This window comes from Paramisgurnus dabryanus, chromosome 4 (genome assembly GCF_030506205.2).
Source record: "Paramisgurnus dabryanus chromosome 4, PD_genome_1.1, whole genome shotgun sequence".
Lineage (NCBI taxonomy): Eukaryota > Metazoa > Chordata > Actinopteri > Cypriniformes > Cobitidae > Paramisgurnus > Paramisgurnus dabryanus.
The window spans coordinates 39,227,377-39,246,974 of NC_133340.1; positions in this window are offsets into that span (position 1 = coordinate 39,227,377).

A 19,598-nucleotide genomic window follows, 5' to 3' on the forward strand; every position below is an offset into this window, starting at 1 on the left:
ATCTATCAGCCTCCTTGTTGCTGGTGTCTGTTACGCATCCTGTCCTCTCTTCGCGCCTGAATCTCAGCTTCCTACTCGAGCATTTTATATATATATAATATAGTGCCCTTTTTGTTCTTGATTGCAATATATTTTGTATCATATATAAATGTATGTTTCATGCATATATTGCAATATATCAAAGCATATAAAGACAAACTATTACATGTAAAAAATACAGTGCCCTTTCTGTTCTTGATTGCAATATATTTTGTCTCATATATACATGTATGGTTTATGCATATATTGCAATATATCAAAGCATATAAAGACAAACTATTACATGTAAAAAATATAGTGCCCTTTTTGTTCTTGAATGCAATATATTTTGTCTCATATATACATGTATGGTCTATGCATATATTGCAATATATCAAAGCATATAAAGACAAACTATTACATGTAAAAAATATAGTGCCCTTTTTGTTCTTGATTGCAATATATTTTGTATCACATATACATGTATGTTTCATGCATATATTTCAATATATTGGAAAATATAAATATTAAATCCCATATATGGGAATATGTTGCCTAATATATTACATGATATTTTCTAATATACTGCAATATATTTTTGTTTCGTAAGGGGTTGCACACTGGATGCGCACATTGTTTTCTATGAGTGTTCTATGAGCCGTTAGGAATAAACATTGGCTGCTAACGTATATTTAGCATTTTGAAGTAGACGCTATCTGACCAAGCTCGCGCTATTTAATGTGCACTTCCGGTGTACGAAGACTCAGAGTTGTCCTAGATGCAACTCGACGCGACGCTACGCGTCCGGTGTGCAACCCCCTTTAGACTTTTAGTCATTGATTTATGTGTTCCGCCACAATTTTTCTTTGCACACTGGCCGAAATTCAACCCCTCTCCCCAGTTTTAATGGTTGCTATGTCTCTGGAATTGGCATACATCCAGACCCGAGGTGCACAGTCCAAGTAAGGTATTTCAGATTGCCCCATTAACCTAAACTATACTCCACAGCCTACTAAAAACCAAAAAATACAAGATATGAATTGAATTCTGTTTTGTTGGTTGTGTTTTTAGCCATTACTGTATTCGCATTTCTTCTTTAGCGTATGAGCTGGTAAAACAGATAGACAATGGACACGTGGATGGCACAATTCGCGCTTAGCAAATTACCCCTTCGAACCTCCTAATCAAAACATAGAGGAAGACATGAAAATGGAAATATTTGGAGAGAGTGCACCTTAACAATGTCAAATAGCTGCCGTGTGCCGGATGAAGTACTGGCTAAATTGCCTCTTTGGCTTTTCTTCGGCACACCTACGCTATTGTGGGTGTAGCGCTCCAGCACTTTCAAACACACCTAATAAGTCAATAAAAGCACGGGCAAACAAAAGCTCACTTAGGCATCAAACACAGGCTCTTTTCCTGAAGCGTGCAGTCCCTGAGATGCTATTAGGAGTGTTGATGTGTCTCTTAAAGTGGCTGGATCTTTCAATCTGCTCTTTCTGAGAGCCAAGCCAAAGGAACGGTGCGTTCGGAATAGCTACTCTTTTCTGTTTTATTGTCAAGGCACAGGAAAAAACACCTTTATGGCTCACTCTAGAGATTAGTGTTGCATCCCAGAATGCTTTGCTGCTGACAGCGCTTGGCACGGTACACCAGCTCAACAAGCTTTTGGAGTGTATTTGGTAAGACATCATGTTGTAGAGATGTAGGTGGTCGTATGGGATGAGGTTCTACAGAGATGATGTCTACTTGCTTCCAGCAACCATTTGTATCTGTGTGTGTGTGTGTGGTCAGAGGCCAGAGTCATTATAAAGGGATCATGGCCAGTTGCCCGCAGTATCCAGAACGGCTGACTCGACGTTCTCTTTTTGTCTTTTCTTGCTGTGTGGCATAGTAAGTGTCTGACCGGGAGGAAGTTAGGGGCGATGGAGGTGTGTGTACACACGTGCATGTGGCTTTGTGTTTATGTGCAGAAAGACAGGAGGAAAGCATTCCTATGCCGTGAAAGCGATGCCAAAGTACTACTGGTCGACAAAGTGTTTTAGACTAGACCAAACAAAGTGCCTTAAACAGTAGTTTGAAGTCCAAGTTTACAAAAGATTCTGCAGACAAAAAGATGAGGAGAGCCTTTTTCAGACAGGGAAGAAATTTAATTATAAACAACAAAAAGAGATGTGAAGATGTTTCAGAAAAAACAATACACTGTAAAAACATGCAGTATGAAGTTCAAACAAATTGGTTAAATGTAATTGTTTTGACTTTTGATAATTAAACATAGCTTATAAAAACAAGTGTTAATGTTTTAAGTTAAAGTAGCACAAAATAAACATGTTGAATTGACATTTGTTACATTGTAGTTGTTTTGTTGCACTTTTAGTTAATGATTCTCCCAAAATTCCTTAGAAGAAATAAAAACAGACACAATTGTTGACATACTGTATAGTGGAAATGAATGTGCATATGGCATATACTGTATGGCATATCCTAGAATATTTGGAGGAAACAGGAGACACTAAAATTGTTGTCATTTCTGTAATTATTTAATTATCACCTCCCTCTTTTTCTTGGTTTAATGAGCATCATTAAAATCTGCACATACAAATTTGTAACATGGCAACAGGGGAATTACTTCATTACTGTGCGCTAAATCCAGTTTTGTGATTTCATTAACACATTAAAGTACCTACATCCTGATGTTAAGTGAGATTATAACCATTTTAGTTTACGTAACTTTGGAAAATTTTGGGAAATAAGAAACAAAACATTTTTTAATTATACTTTTTGCATTAACAAAAATCGAATTTGTTAAAATGCAGGCTTAACTTTTGTGTATTTTGTAAATTGTAAACAGGTAAATGTAAAAATCATTATGTACTGAAAATACAAAGGATCATCTACATCTAAGTCTGTCACTATATGTCTCTTGTAAATATGTAGTTTATATGCATGATGACTACATTTAACCGAACATTAAAGAGATAGTTTGCGCAAAAATGAAAATTCTGTCATCATTTACTCTCATGTTGTTATAAACGTATACATGTCTTTGTTCTGATAACACAAAAGGTGGATATTTTGAGGAATGTTTGTAGTAAAACCGATCAGAGACTGGGATTTAAATTAAATTGTATTTTTTTAGAAGTAAATGGGGCCTCTGATCAGTTTGGTTACAAACTTTCCTCAAAATGTATTTCTTTGTGTTCAGCAGAACAAAAAAAAATTATACAGGTTTGTAACAACATGAGAGTAAATGATGACAGAATTTCAATTTTATATGTGAATTATCTCTTTAAGCACAGCCTTTAAATATTAAAAACATGTAAAAAAAACTTTGCTGCCTTAATTTTTTGTCTAAAGGGGACTTTTTTAAGATGTCAAATAAACCTTTGGTGTCCCCAGAGTACTTGAAGTATGTGAAGTTTTAGCTCAAAATACCATATAGATAATTGATTATAGCATGTTAAAATTGCCTCTTTTTCGGTGTGGGCTAAATGCAAATGAGCTGATCTCTGCATCAAATTTCAGTGTCGTGGTTGGATAGTGCAGATTAAGGGGCGGTATTATCCCCTTCTGACATCACCAGGGGAGGCAGATTTCAATGACCTATTTTTCACATGCTTGCAGAGAATGGTTTACCAAAATTAAGTTATTGTTCTTGGTTACACTTTATTTTGATAGTCCACTTTAGACATTAACTAAAAAAATAACTTTGCAACTACATGTCAAATAACTGTCAATAATATGCAACTATACGTCAACTAACTGTCATTAGAGTATTAGTAGACTGTAAGGTTTGGGGTTAGGGAAGAGGTTTGAGTTAGTGGAATAAGTTGACATGCCCCTGCATAGATACTTATAGACAGTTGAATGTCTATTGAGATATCATCACAATAAAGTGTAAGTAGATATTAAGCAGACAGTTCTAATTCTCTAAAGATTGGTAGTTGATAAGTAGTTGCAAAGTTACTTATAATTAGTAAATGTCTAAAGTGGACTATCGAAATAAAGTGTTACCTTATTCTTTTACACATTTTCTAGGTTGATAGAAGCACTGGAGACCCAGTTATAGTACTTCAACATGGAAAAAGTCAGATTTTCATGATATGTCCCCTTTAATCAACATAGACTTACAATTCATTTAAATTTACTATTATTTATCTTAATTAGAAATGAGTTTTTATAACTTTTAAAATATAGTTGAAATATATACATTTCATATAAGTTGTAACAACTCGTCTTTGGTCAAATAAATAATAAGAAGTGTAAATGACTTGTAAATCTGAGTTAATAAAACAAACGAAATTAAGGCAGCATATATTTTTTACAGTGTGGTTGTAACTTAATCAGTGGTCAGTTACACTAACAACGAACCTAAATTGCAATATGCAAAACTGGTACAACTGCTCCATAGAGTTTGAAAAGAAGTACTAAAAAACTAGAGTTCCCAGTTCAGTATAAAGGGTGTGTACGGAGGTCAACACTTTGCTTCCCTGTCTCTTTCAGAATTTGTGCTGAGGCAACATTTGTTTTATTCAATGAAGCTTCTGTTCTAAATGGCAAACAGAAGAAAGAATAAGGGAGAGACTAAAGCTGGGGACACACATAAAAACTTGCTAAAACATCTGGACACAACACAATTTAAGGAAAACAGCACAGTTTTTCAATATTTTACTTAACTTGGACAAATTAACCTATCTTTGTTCAATGCATGCACTTAATTGTGAATGTGTTAGCATTTAGCCTAGCCCCACTCATTCCTTAGGATCGAAACAGGGAGGAATTTAGAAGCCACCAAACACTTCCATGTTTTCCCTATTTTAAGATGAGTAGTTACACAGGTAAGTATGGTGGCACAAAATAAAATGTGGCGATTTTCTAACTATATTGTATGGCGAAAGAGCACTTAGTTTGCCGCACTTCGACCTTGGCGTGCAGGTGCAGTAACATCACTCATGAACTCCCCATCCTGTTCAAACTTCCGTCAATAAAACCAACATGACCTGGATTCATCTAAACCAGACCCTAGATTTTATTGAACCAGTATTTAAAATATATCTCGTTTATACTCTTATTAAATTGATGCTTTAATTAAGCCTTAATTCAGAAATATCATAACATGGGGATGTGATTCATATAAATTTTTCACATTATTTCTTAACAAATAGGCAGCATTTAAAATGTAATGTAAACAAACAGAAAATTACTGATGTGAAAAGGAGAAAACTGTTATTATACTGTTATCTACCTCGGGAGATGCTTGAATTGTGCGACGATGCTCTGATTTCTGTAAAAGCATTATTTTGCTTTGATTGTTGCTCTCCTGATGCATTGCATGATGTGATTGCTGTCGCACATCTGACAAACCAGCGAGTGCCTGAGACAGTAACTGTTACTCGATGACAAATAGTGCAGTTTGATTAATCTTTTCAGAACTTTTGCATTAGCTTCATTTCAGCCCTGAAAATTTCAGAGGTGGAGGCAGATCTGGAGATCTACCGTTTAAAATCGACTAGAGACAGAGCAACTCTGGCAAAAGACCCACCCTCCCTTTTACCATGATTGGCCCTGGCCTGATCCTGACTGTATTAAACAAACTGATGAGGTAGAATAGCACGAGTCCTCACAGAATGCAGGTGGTAATGGTTTTTATGAATAAATGCTGCACAACTTGAAATGTTTGGGAAATTGTAGCTTGTGTGAAAGCTACCGCACTACTTTGTCAAAAAAGAGCTTTGCTACTAAAAAGCTATTTGATTTAGTAAGCAACTAAGCTACCACCAAGCTACTGAAAAATGTAGTTGTAGTGACGCTACTGCCCAGCACTGCTTCCATGTTTTCCCTATTTAAAGACTGTTATATGAGTAAGTATGGTGGCACAAAATAAAACGTGGCAATTTTCTAAATATAACTATGTATAGCGGAAAAACACTTAGATTGCAGCACTTCGACCTCGGGCGCAGTAGCATCAATCCTGATAACTCCCCCTCTCGCTCAAACTTCCGAAGTCAGGAGTGATGGTGTTACTGCCCCCGACTTTTTGAAAGTGTGCATCCCCCAGTAAGAGCTAGACCATATTTTGACCATTTTTTTCTGACAATGTGAGAAGGCATCATTATTTTTGAGGTTCTCGGATACAGGCCCAGAGCCTGATGTGTTAAAACGTAGAGAGTCTTTCATAGTTCTCCCTCTTTGCTGTGTGCGTTTATCTTTCTCTTTGCCTTACAAAATTTGCCAGTGCTGTTAATGAGGAAATAAGCATATGCAGCGCACGTGCCATAGATTAATTACACTCATCATCTTTGGTAATAATGTGATAATGCCCTTTTAGGCCGTTAATGTAACCTACGATAAAACTTCTAGATTAAGATAGAGAGCGAGAGAGAATTAAAGAGAGTGAGCTATTTGGCGCTCTTGATTAATAGCATGGGAAAACTCTCCACGTTACTTGGGTGGGACAATGAGAAAGTATTGATGCAGTTACAAGACATTGACAAGCAGATTGAAGAGGACTGGTAAGAATCACACAGACTCATGAGGACATATTGACTGGAGAAGGCAATGCGAGGGAAAAGTCTGTTCAGATTCACAAACCAAAGCCAATTTACAATCAAAACCACACTGTGCTCTTGTTGATATGCTTAAAGTAGCTTTTAAATGGCTGGAATAATGTAAACCACCGTGATTTCAAAACTGGCTCTTGAAAGTCACTCCAACACTATTTGGATGAAAGAAAAACATCATAACCTTACCAATAAAAAGCTGAATTTTCATTAAACAACAAGTAATTATAGCAAAGCTTTATGTTCGGGTTATTAGTGCATTCGCTATTATTTTGTATGTCCATTCCAGCACAGGACTATTGATTTAAATCACAGAAAATTAGGCTTTTAGTTCAGCTAATCATATAAGAGTGGCATTAAAAGAGGTTTAAGCTAAATATTTTGAGTAAGAGAGTGGAAACAGCAGTTAAAATGGAAACACAGAGTTAAAAGAGCAGGATTAACTTGCCTCAGTAAACATATTATTTTGAAGGCATTTACTTGTGAGAAGCTTTTTAAGTGGTTTATATATTGAAATAAAAAAAAAAAGAATAGTTCACCAAAATATGAAAATTCTCTCAAAATTGACTTTCATGCAATCACAGATGTATATGACTTCCCAACGCTATCTAATGGCATTTAGTAAGTATTTTATCAGGTGACTAATTCATACACTGCAACACCTAAAAGTTAACTCAAACCATTTAAGGAAACCGGTTGCAGTAAACCATTTAAGTTTTAAAACATATACATTTGAGTACTGTGAACTTAAACAAATTGAGTCATATGCAGTTATGCACTTATATTTAAGTTCACACTACTGAAATATAAGTGTAGTCTTGCACATGACTTAAGTTCACAGTACTTATGTGGTTTAAAACTTAAATCGTTTAAATGGTTTGAGTTAAGTTTATTGTTAGGTTTTACAGTATATTAATTGGTACGACAAAATTTGTACATTTTTGTATGATTTGCCTTGACCCCTGTGAGGATGTTCGTTTTTTATGATATTGGAATGTTTTTTCATGATCAACTTTGTATGAATTCATATGAATAAGCAAACTTGTAAAATATGTACGAATTTTCATGAGATCTTGCTGGACTTCCTTACTTTATTTGAACTTAAACAAATAATTAAATTAAATTAAATTAACTTAATAATTGAAATGTTGTCATCTGATCTTATATTGGAATTTAATCTCACTGTAATCTCTTTGTTCTTTCATGTTTCCTGACCAAGGATGCCACACAAGTCATGAAAAGTGAAGGCAAAAGTGTTTTTATTGCCCCCTGAAGGCAGGCTGCAGTATAAACTCCAAGGTTATAACCCCCCCTCTCCAGGTAAACGAATGAGACATGAGCCAAACTTAAAAGTCAAAATACACCTTTCTGCTATTTTAGTTATTTCTTATCATGCTGATGCACATTAAGTGTTAGTTTTTCTAATAAGTTTGATTTTAAAGTTATTAGATGCTGAAGCAGCACACACATATTGCATGGAAGCCTCAGAGGGCCTGAGAAGATGCCACACTAGAATGTGCCCTGACTAGCAACACACCCTGACGCTCTTCACAACAGGACAGACACAAACCCTTACGGCATAGTGGGCAATCGTTTCACAATGTGTCTTTTTATGATGCAGAGTTACCACGAAAGGGACTGTCTCAGTTATGACTGTAACCTTGGTTTCCTAAGATAGGGAACGAGAGGCTGTGTCATGAAATTACACTTTGGGGAAGAATGCCACAGCGTTAACGCATCTGAATAATCTGTAAAACTAGCATGTCTTATAGGCAGCGATGATTATGATGTCAAAAGTGCAACAGAACATGAAGGTATAAAAAAGCTTTTGGAAATTTAAGCGAGCAGAAGGCACAAGGAGTTATGGCATCTTGTTTCCTATCTCAGGGAACCGAAGTTACAGTCGAGGTTACCTTTTGAGGTAACTTAGGGCTGCGTCATGAAATGACACTTTTGGGAATGAATGCCCACTATGGCATAAGGATTTGTGTCTGTCCTGTTGTGAAGAGTGTTGTTGCCATAACTTCTTGGGCCTGTAGCGCATCCTTCATTATCCAGAAGCTGTAATGCACTGTTTGCGCCTCCCTTTAATACTTTCCGGTTCCGTTGCACTTGTGGCGTCATCACTCGCCGCCTAAAATACATGCTAGTTTTACAGAATATTCAGATGCGCAAATGATGTTGCGTTCTTTCCCAAAGTGTCATATCATGACACAGCGTCTCGTTCCCTATTTCAGGGAACCGAGGTTACAGTCTTAACCAAGACTTTTTTAATATATTACTTTCAGCTAAAGACAGGAAGTCAAATAATTCTGGGATGGGATGAGAATTTGAAAGAGCAAATTTTCATATTTGGATAGACTATTTATTTTAATGTATTCTCTGCATTAAAAAATGTTCCCAAAACTACGCACCCTTATGCAGCTTCTTTTACTACAACACAAAGTAATTTTTTAACAATCCTTATACAGCTCTTTTTCATTCAAAGGCATCTGTGACACTCCAAAAATTACCCCCTCTATAATCAATCATAAAGTTAATTAACACAGGGTGATTTACATTAGATAGGCTTACTAGGCAAAAAAAGTTTTTATAGTTTTATAATTAAGAACAAAATTTAATTTAAGAGTCATCTTTCTTTGTGCTCCCCTACACATCTCTGTGTGACCTCCAGCGCTAAGCAGGTTCATCCACACGGATACTGACACAGAAGCTGCTTACTGAACGCCAGTGTTTCTTTTTCAGCCCAAGGACCACTTTATCTTCCAATTTTTTTCTGAGGACCACCTAACAGAATCCCACTCTAACACGCCCCCAAAAAACAACAGAATAGGAAGTTTAATGAAAGTTTAATATGCAACTGTTTCAAGTCAAAAACTAATTTTTTAAACACAAATGCAATGCTATGTTTAGAAATAATTATATAAATTTTATTTAATTTGAAAAAGTAAATGTGAAATAGGTTGCAGCTTAATATGTTCAACAAACTGCACATGTGGAAAAAAAACTGCAATTAAACATAGTATAACAGCCTAGGTCCCACTTAATGTCATTCCAAAGAGCCATTAGTTTAAAACTGAGGTGGTGGGTATATGAATCTAAGGTTGTATATGGTAACAATAAAATGCTGAAAAAAATGTTCCCCTTAATGTCCATCACTGAAATTACAGGGATTTTACACATGAAACAAAACTAGTACATTACAAAACTAATAGATCTGTGGATTTTAGCTGCTTTCAGTTGACGCTTGATCTTTTCTTTTGACTCCTCTTTGGTTTAGCCACCGATCCATTTTTATGTTATTAAAACAAAATGGCAAGAACTGATATCACAGTTTCGCAAGTGAATTAAAAATCTACTTAAACAAGTGACGATTTTGTTTTAACATTTGCCTAGTTTAGGTCATCTTTTAGCGGACCACTGGGAGGGTTTGGCGGACCACTAGTGGTCAAGAACTTCAAGTTCACTTCAAGAACTACTGCTGTACGCCATGCCGTGGCTAGCTCAAACCCTTTCACACTGTATACATACCCAAACACGGTTATCCATCAACATTTTAAGAGCTCATTTTAAAATGTGCAGTTTTAATAACATTCAGAATCATCAAAGGGCATGAAAGATTTTTAAAAAATGTAAAATGTGTATTCGTCAATCATTAATCCTTGCTTAGATTGTACCGTTGAAAAGTTTCATCCAGCAATGAAAAATACCCACTGCTTTTCATTGCACTTACTTCTGAGGCAATATTTCAAACTTGTCAGTTAGTTGATATTGGGTTTCTCGACAGGAAATTGGCTGCTCGTGACACCTATTGACCTGATTCAACACACAATGGAAAGCATGTTATTTTCTGCAGTAAGGACTGAATTAGGATTCCAACAATGTCCTGATAATAAGTCGGGCTATGTGTAAGAGAAACGTGTTTATTTCTAAATGTTCCTAAGCTCCGCTTAACCTCGGACAAGGTTGTTCATTTCACAAGAGTGTTGTAGAAGCGTTTACCCATTTCAAGGTTGTTGCCGGGATATATTGGTTTACGAAATCCTATCAGCCTTCGCTATTACAGAAAGACTTTCTAATTTACCTCAATTTGCAGCAGCATATGGTGCTATGACCAAGCAGAATGTACTGCGATAAAGGAAGTAGCTAGTAATGTTAAAAGTGTTGCAGAAGTAGACTGGGAGCAGTGATCATCAACTTGAATTTAGCAAAACCTTTTGCCAATTGTACAGTATGAAAAATATTCTTTGTTGTTGTTGTTTTGATTTAGTTTTGACATGCTGACCAGCTCATTATTGACAACATTTTGTGAGTCCCTCTAGAGCAATTGTTTTCTGATAACAAGCGAAACAAATTACCTTAAAATCATAGCTAAATTGTATAAACCATGCTAAGTGTGTTCTTGCCTCGCTTCGCACAGCGGTGATTCATGCTCGCCATCTCCCCTCATCTTTAAGAAACCGAAACATTTTAATTTTCACAAGGTATTTGTTTAAGAGGTCCGTTTAGCTACAAACTAGGGGTGCATTTCCCAAAAGCATCTTTAGCCAACTAGTGTCGTAAATTACTGACAAAGTTCAACAATTTTCTGTTTTCCGAAACCATAGTTCAAATGAACATTTGCAAGCTGCAATGCAAACTTTTGTGGTTTGAACGACAGCTTTTCACCTGTGGTTAAAAGCATAGTTCCTTATTATTATATGTAGACTTTAAAAAAAAAAAACATGTAGTACATTGTATATCCATAATTCTAAATATATAAACATTTTATTTTTACGTCTTTAAGTTTGTAAACAGAATTAAAGCGCTGCATTTGAAAACTGCGCATTTGTGCAGATCTACAAGCTTTAAGACCCTGGGGAATCCTTGGGAAGAGTGACGTAAGAGGGAACTGGCAAATAAATTAAATATCTTGAAAATAAACAACATATAACCACATCACGATAACAAAATCATTCTTCCGGTGCAATGTACATTATTTACCTCTGTAATCTGACATTAAATAAATTTGAACAGATTAATTAGTAGGGGTGCGCGGGGCAAAAACTAACGCGTGGTTAGTTGTAACACAGATTGTTTACATTGTTGCACAAGGTTGAACGTTTTGTATTTTCACGCTGCCAAAAGACGATCTCCTGCAAATTATTGGAAATGTATAATCTTTTTTCCAAAGAGTTATTGATGAACGAGTGTTTTGGTGGCATGTAAGCACATTTTTTCATCATATGTTTTTTTGGTTTCTAAGTTGGGTGTCTATGATACCAAATCCAATGCTATGTCATATTAATCAGTGTCTTGTTGACTAAAACATAGCATCGTTTTGAAATATGTCTGCAGCTCTTAGCAACTTTTTTGGTGGGCTTGAAAATATTTTGACCCAGAGGGGTGAATTGTAACGCTGTGTTACAACTAACCCCTCAGCACTTACGATATGAAAACCGCTAGCGTAATTCTTGCAGTTGTTTAGGCTACACACGAATGATTGCTGGCTGCCAACAAAATAAATGTGCCTGTCTTATCAAAAATCGTGTGTCAAATTTATTTTTGTTCATATCTTTAATTTCGAATGAATAAGGTTACGTCAAAGATTGAAATCATAATGAAATGAATAGCTTAAATCAGACTTTGATGCTCATTATCTCAGAATTAGATTTTTGAAACTGTAGTATGGTTATTACAGATTAGGTCACATATAAAAAATTTTTTGTCAAAATTCTGCTGCTTTTTCTCACATATTTAGACATTTGTATCCATTTATAATTGAACCATTGCTAGAAAAGGGCTAGATGAATGAATGAATGCAGTGTGGATACCTGTCTATTATAGACAGATATATAAACAATATCCACTTCAACAATATAGACAAAATAGTATTGAAATATTTGCCTGCAAACTTAATTTTAGCAAGTGTTACAACTAACCCCCTGTCTGTTACAATTAACCCCACCTATGGGGTAAGTTGTAACGTTTGCACGTCTGTCACGTTTGGTGTAATTGTCCATGAATGGTAAGTACTAGAAACAAACTTCAAATGCTCATTTGTAGCAGAGATTTGTGTGTTGCTTGTGTAAAAATATAATTAATCAAACTCAAATATTTTTTGAACGATTGAGCCCAAACCAAAAAGCGTTTTGTTGTGCCCCGCTCTCCCCTACTCCACCTGCCATGTGACATCATCAACTGTGTTGTTGAACCAACATGGTTCAAATTACGAATGTGTGACAAAGTTACTATGTTTTCGGGAAACAGTCTTGATAAGGTAGTTAGTTTCTCCAACTATTGTCACATACTGTAACTGTGACAAACAAGTGTGCATCCAATGAAACTGTCTATAAAGGTAAAATAACAAATGCCTAATTTTCATATGACTGGAAAGCCTGCGGTTATTTGAACAATACAGCAAGAATTTGAATTGACTGAATCAGACTGACTGATCTGCTATTACAATGACAATAGCATTTTATCAAACAAAAGGTACCTGACACATTTGTGTGGCATTTTATGAATTTGTTAATGAATTATTCACATTAATTTTTTATTCATTAGCACAATCATTCAGCACCTTTCTCTCTAATATGAAAGCACACATTGAATGCACAATGCTCATTAAATGAAGCAAAAAAAGAATTAGCTTGCATGAAAACAAACCGAAACAATCAATGGCATTTGAGACCTGACTAATTGTATTCTATCATTTTTGTTAATGGATTTTTACATCAGCACTCTTTATTTTATTTATTAATATGCAAAAACATGCACTATTTAGCTCACTATGCAAAGCTTTTTCATCGAGGTGATGAAATAATTTTCTCATTCTCAAGTCTTACTGAATATAAGTTACAGTGAAAAGCAAGATGAATGTGTTCTGATATTAGATTTAAAAAGTAAGTAAACATGCTTATAACATGAGAAATTAGCGAATGACCAGCGTCCTTCATGATGTAAAACAATAGGTTTAAAGCGCACGCTTGGTTTGGAATCAACATGGTGGCGGACTGAATTTGTTTTGTTGCCATAACAACTAGAGATGTGACTTTAACTGGCAAATGACAACTACATCATCACACCTGTGTATAGACGGTTTCATCGGACGCACGTGACACACGTCTGGATCCGAACCTTACTTCCGGTTTCGTTTTTTTAATGGTCTGACTAGTTATTAAACTGATCTCTTGAACAATTGCCTCGTCGAAAAAAACAAATGTTTTGGTTTCCTAGGTAATCTATGTGTTGTTTTTTTGCTTGTTATATAAATAAACTACGTTTAAAGATCTTTGTTGTTATTTATTCTTAGCGGAGTTAAGTTACGTGGGACCGCGACAGCCGCTTGTTTATGTTGTTACTGCTGAAACGGTCTATAACAACCTGTGAATTACATCACATGATTTGATAACAACAGTATAATGTAAAGTAAATTAGAACAGTGTTTAATTTCAGGCAAACTGCTTTTGCCTTGGATGGCACAGACAATGTTTGCCACTTTATTTTTAACCCTTAGGAGATGCTGGCAAAGATAACCTGGAGGCTAATTCAAATATGTAATGATATTCGCATACAGAGTGTGCTCAGGGGCTTAACAGTTTAGGGCCATCCAAAACATATTTCGACATAAAGTGGTTCATTTCAAAAACAGCTTGTGGGACTAAAATAAAAATATACTGTGTAATTGGACTTCAGCTTCTAAATCCATTCTAATCTGTGTAGATATGCTCCCATGCTCTCCATTAAAATGAATGCATCTCTCCGCCAGTCACTCACTAAACCTCAACACTGGAATAATAATGTGGATATATTTACTGACAGCAAGGTGGAAGAGAGTTAACTCTGTTAAATAGCGGTGGGAAATGTTGAAATTTAAATTTGAAATTGAAATGAAATTTGAATTAAGTAGCTGTGATACAAGCTAACAAGACACGAGAGAGAGAATTCGCTAAATGCTTGCCCCAGTTGCGACTTATTCACATACTGTCCCACCTGCAATTTAGTTTTATTAGGTGCCAAATGCGTTGAAATAACACTGCGCCATCAGTAAATAAATTAAATCACTGTCATACGTTTTTGAACAAACATGCCTTTTTTCTGTAAATCTAAATTAGGTTTATTGATCCGTATTCTCAATGCTCATCGCTATTAAGATGCCACATTTAATATGGGAAGGAGATATGATAGTATATGCCGTTTTACATTGATCGTGGCAGTAAAATGTAATTTAATGATAGACAAATGCATTTATTGGGATTCTTAAGAGCCACTTCAAGTGCATGGATTGCAGTTGTGAAGTGATGCTGTCACAGTAAAGTAAGGCAGGTTGCGGTACACTTTTAAATAAAGGTTCCCCTTAAAGGTCACATTCTTCCTGATCCCATTTTTCAAAATGTAGTTAGTGGGTAATGTTGCTGTTAGATATAAATAATAAATAAATAATACCTGCAAATATGATAAAGCTCAAAGTCCAATGCCAGACGATATATTTTCTTTAACAGAAGTCCCCTTTCAAAGCCAACAACGAACAGCCGGTTTGGACTAAAGCCCTCTACTTCCCAAATGAATGACGTCGATTAAACTTTTTTGGAGTTTTTTTATTAAACTCCGCCCACATGAATACGTCAGTCACTAGCTTTGGCACAAACGGCTCTGCTAAGCTAAGCTGCTGTTGAATCACAACACACTAAACAAGCTACACAATCAGAACTTGTTACGTATTTTTGAAGGAGGGACTTCATAGAACAAGTAAGACATCAGCCCGTTTTTAGTACAGTGAAAACAGCGGTATACAGAAAGTAAATTGTGTGTGAAAAATACCCCGTTTTTTAAGCACAAAGCCTTTAAGGTACAGTACAATGTAGTACTTTTAGAAGGATCTCTTGAAAGAAATGCCATTTAATATACATAACTATATTAAAAGTGGTATATTACTCATTCCCCGCCAGCCATTTTTTGAAAAGTTGCCTGCCAGCATTTTTTGTGATTTTCAGAAAAGTTTCACAAAATGCTTCCAGAAAAATTTTCTTCTAAACATATATAAACATACAAATATATCAAAAGAAAGAACAGACCCTCTGCTTTCAAACAAACAAACAAACAAACAAAACGGGAAAAACATTTCATCCTATCTTTATTTTTTTTTCGCTGCATAAACTCTAAAATATATATATATATTTTTTTTTAGCAAAAAGCTGAACTTTTTATGCAAATGTTTTCTCTTAATTGACGAGATAACTCGTCAATGGCGGGGAAAGAGTTAAGACATCACAACATAAGAATGAGCCATTTTATATACATACACCTCGGGTCTCCTTACATGGAGGTCGCTGTAAACGTTTCATCCCTACATTGTTTCAGACAACGACATGTTTGTCCTGTGGCAGCTACCGTATAGCTTCTCTTTGTGTTTCGAAATTGAGGTTGGTTGCAATTCGCAATCTCAATGCTAGATTCTGCTAAAAACCCACATTAGACCTTAAAGGTTATTTGTCGTGTGCATGGTCCCATGAAGAACCTTTAAGATGTGTTTACGTGTTTTTTAAACCAAAAAACAGGAAACTTTATATGGGTTTCAGCTGTAGGGTACTAAAAATGCAAACTTAGAAAACAATTTTTTTTGTGCATATTTTTAAATAAATATTATTAAATCATTAAATGCTTATCTGTAAAAAACTGTGATGTTTTGGTCAGTCAACTTGCATGTGCTTGAGTACATGCATAAGTATCTGACAACCATATTAAAAATGGTGGCCTACAGGACAATGTTCATGCTGCTCAGGATAATGGGCCCTATCTTGCACCCAGCGCAATTGACTTTGTCAGTGACGCATGTATCATTCGCATTTTGCACCGGCGCACAGCGGGTTTGAATGAATGAAATGAATGGAATGAACTTGCGCTCCCTGGGCGGTTCAGCGCAAAAAAAGGAGGCGTGTTCCAGGGCAAACCATCCCTGATGCTGTTTTGCCGTTTCAAAAAACAATTGCGCCACTGACTAGAAAAAACTAAAGTCAGTGGCGCGTTTTAAGGGCGCATGCTTGACCATAATGTATAGCGTGCACAACACGCAAACATTTTGCTTATCTAATTTACACAGATGCAACAGTTATTTTTGCAAATCATAAATTGTTACAATAAAAAATATTAACACATGAGATAAGGGAAATCATTGTGGTGAGCATTGTGGTGATAGTTTTTATTTATTTTGTGTGGCTGGGTTAAAAAATTATCATGCAAACAACGATTAAAATATTTTCATAAGTTTGTTGTGTGGCTGTATTACGTTTATTTTATGTAAATAATAATTAAAATGTTTTCATAAGAAACCTTAATGTATGTAAACTTGATTTGTAAGTGTACTTTGGGGTTGGACTGCTTGCGTTTCTTGGCTTTCAGAAGTGAGGGTGGACGCAGCGATGTCCTCTGCTGGCGTCAGGTCCTGTGTAGAGGCAGATCCACCTCCTGTTACACGGCGTGCCCGCTTTATGCTGGCAAGCTTGGGATTCCCCCGTCTCCTGACATCATTGTAGTGCTTGCGGCCAAACGTCCTGGGGATGCCAGCTGATGAGACAATTGTGGCTATTTCCTCCCACGCCTGTTTAACCGATGCTGATTTGGGCGGGTTTCTCCCATCCCCATACAAAACAACTTCTCTGTCTTTGACTGCTCTTACAAGAATGTCGGTCTCCTTGGCTGTGAACCGCTCCTGGCGTGCGCCTGGTAAATCCGTCATAATAATAGCAACCCGCCATGGAACTTGCGCACTTGCGTTTGAAGGGAATGTTGGATGACGTTCTGATTGGTTTATTTGACGTTACGCCCAAACCACACCTATGAATAATGAACCTACTTCAGACAAACCCCTTATTGATTTGCGGCTGGCGCAAGAGTTATTTCTCCCGCCGGGGAAAATACCAACAGCGCCCAAGATCCGCCCACAAAGTCACTTGCGCTTTGCGCTTCGCACTTGCATTTCAGATAATTAAAATAGGGCCCGTTGAGTTTTTTAACGCATCTACAACAAAGTTTACAAAAGTTTGCCACTTTATAGGGTCACTTTTAGTAACAAATCAATCGTTTGACATCACCAACTACTGACCTTGCATGCATAATACATAATTTATGAGCCATTTTTAGAGATTTTTTTGACAATATTGTGTTGTGTACACACACGCACACACACACACACACACACACATATATTACTTGCAATGGATAAACTGTTTTTGTACAACTGTTGTTGTGTAAACGTACCTTATGGTTTGCTAAGAACCATTTTTAGCATTTTTATGTTTAAGTAGTCAGCTACACTTCACAATCTGCACTCATTGATCATCAAGAAGTTAGCTGTGTTTGCATGTGAATATTATTTTTGTGAAATCTCCATTTTGACTGCATTTCTGTAAAGATGCACTTGCATCTAAATGCAAGAATGTGTCTACCTTTTATGTCTTCCTAAGGGGACAAAGCCATTTATTCTTTTCTCGTTTTGCCTGTGAAGTGACAAGATAACAACATCATCATTACTCACACAACACCGGGGGATCAGCAACATTGAGTCCGGAAACAAAAGTTCTTGCGCCATGTGAAGCTCGCCTAGGCAGACTGAGACAGCTAACCTTTACCTGAGCAATGTGCTTGCTTATAAGCAATTCAAACCCTAATACAAATACACATCTCTTTTGAAAACCAGCGATTCACTGCGCTCCTAATTTACAAATGCGGCAAATTAAATGTACTCCGGAGAGATCTTACCATATTAGGAGGGAAAGAACTGTAAATGAAAACGAAAAAAGGGAAGAAATCTTAAGGGTCATTATCGTAGCTGTAAAATATTGGTATATTCTTCCATATAAAGATGATTCATTGCCTCCTACGGTAATAATGAAATCTTGGACTTTAGCAGAAAGTGGCCTGTTAATATTCTCTCCATGGGGGTCTCTAATACTGTGGAGTAATGGTTGCACAACTGGCTGTTTGAGAAGAAAAAAACTGCTAATCTCATCCAAAGAACTTCAGATTTAGCTGTGCTGCAGATTCAGAGCAAATGGTTGTTTTAAAACCTGCTTTTAAGTGCATAAAACTCAGATGTGCATAACCCCCAAGTAGGAAAATCATTTCAAAACACGTTCGAAACAAATCTACCCCTTTGCAAATTTCCCTCTCCCTGCTTTCCTGTCAGCCGATGGTGGATTTCTGCCTGCAGCTGCTCTGTTGATTCTTCACAGCGAATTGTGGAAGCACTGGAGGGCGGATGTGCCTTGGAAAGACAAGCAGCCCTGTCTCATGGGGACTTGCTAACTCATTGCTTTGGGTTCAAGGTTGGCTCTCTTTGTCCCTTGAGCATGCATGGCCAGTGGCTGTTGTTTAACTTTCTAGCTGCGGTTCAGGAGCCCATCGCAAATGAGATTCTGTTGTAGCTTGAGTATCTTGTGTACCAAGTGGTTAAAATTCTATTCATCACCTGACACACTTTTACTTGCTTGGCATAATGGGTCACACATGCATGCATATCAAGACGCTATATTATTTATTATGATTGAACTAGATTCACCAGGAGGCCTGGTGTTGCATCTTTATTCTATGAAGATGGGTATCGTGCTTTAGAGGGACATTCCACTTTTTTTGAAAATAGGCTAATTTTCCAGTTCCCCTAGCAGTGGAGGCTGGTCACTAGGGGGTGCTGGGGCGCCGCCCCCCAAAGCTGGCCAAAGAAGAAAGCTACTTTAACATGTTACAAAAAAAAGATAAATATATAATGCAAATTAATACAAAATAAAATCGTTTAGTGGTACTATTTCACTGTTAGTCTTACACATTCGTGGTGTAACGGCACTCTGCAGTGCATCATGCCGCATTACCACATTGGGTATTATTTACGAATAATTCAACAGCCCGTTGTCAATAATTCCTTACTTTTTTCATTATTATTTTAAATCAATGTTCTAACCATCTGCCACTCATCATTTGTCCTACTTTCACCACTATCATTAAAAAGCTACTGCAGTTGTACAGTTGAAAACTGGTCACGCTCAG